The sequence below is a fragment of the Buceros rhinoceros genome, unplaced genomic scaffold, assembly GCF_000710305.1.
Source record: "Buceros rhinoceros silvestris isolate BGI_N320 unplaced genomic scaffold, ASM71030v1 scaffold26246, whole genome shotgun sequence".
Taxonomy (NCBI): domain Eukaryota; kingdom Metazoa; phylum Chordata; class Aves; order Bucerotiformes; family Bucerotidae; genus Buceros; species Buceros rhinoceros.
Genome location: NW_010416183.1, coordinates 1,623 through 2,881, shown reverse-complemented (window position 1 = coordinate 2,881; position 1,259 = coordinate 1,623).

The window sequence follows — 1,259 nt, the reverse complement described above, 5'->3', positions numbered from 1 at the left end:
CGCTTTGCGCGCTCCTCCCTGGTGCCATCGTTAGCTACAAAGTGGGGGCTTAGTCCTCAGAAGCCGAATCAAACGGGCGGCTGCTGCGGCGTGCCCAGGAGGTCACCGAAGTTCGACTTTTTAGATCAGAGTCAGCTCCCGGTGCCCAGCGTTCAGACACCACGCCGGCTGAGCGCGCGCGCGGGGAGGCACTGCGGAACCCCCAGAAAGGGGTCAGGGCTTGTTTGCCCTGTGCAGCTGTCACGAGAGCTGGGGGGTGAAGAGCTGGTAGAGGGTTTGGGGTCTGGGAAGAGCTGGAGGTTATTGTGTCGAGTCACCCCAGGTACCCAGACTCGCTCCACTGGTACTTTTTTACAGGGCGCGATGCTGCTTTTTGTGCGTCTCCCTGTACGGATGGAGCTGATGTGTTTCTCGGCCACAAAGCCCCGTCTCCTTGCTGAGACCCCTGTGTTTCAAGGTGCTCTCCCTTGGCACGGGCAGGACGAGCACTGCCTGAAGAGCCTTTGCTCAGCCTTTCCTTGCTGGTGAGGAGGCGCCTCGGTGCTGACAAGACGCGCAGGGCACGTTCTGGTTCCTTCCGCCTGGAGGAATGACGAACCAGCCCAGGGCAAAGTGCAGGGCGGCCGGTTCAGCCCCCGGACTCTGAAGCAAGAGGGCAAAAGAGTGACGTGCCACAGTGGCACCTTTGTGGCGAAGGGGAAGGGCTGAGCGGTGGCCCTGGGAGTCTGCAGGGTACCCTGGAAGCCTCTACGTGTGTGCCCAGCCCTGGGGCACTGAGCTGGGTGTCCCCGTGGGCTGGTGGGGAGATGAATGCCTGGGCTGAGGGCAGAGAGGAGGAGGTGAGGGGGGCGCTGGGCTCCCAGCTGGATGCAGAGAGCGTGAAACTCCGGCTCTCCGCTGGGTTCAACACATTGTTAAAGGCAGGGTTGATAATGTTGGCTTTCATGTGCTTTGCTCCTCTCTTCCTCTTACAGATCTGAAGAGGTGCATCCTCTCGGCTCTTGTAAGCACTTAAGGTTCCCAGAATGAATTGGGGAAAAAAAAAAATCACACCCAGTCTCTGAGCTTTCAAAGCCTCTTCTGGAGTGGTTTTATCTGTCCCCTGCAGTCCTTAGCACCTTTTCTCAAGGCAGAATTTCTCAAGCGCAGAGACCAGCACGGACCCTCGTACGGAGACACACATGTTCGGCTGCTGCCTGCCTCCCCCCGGACCCCCCAGCCCTCCTCCGGCCGGCTCTGGCACTTTAAGGGCGCTGCCT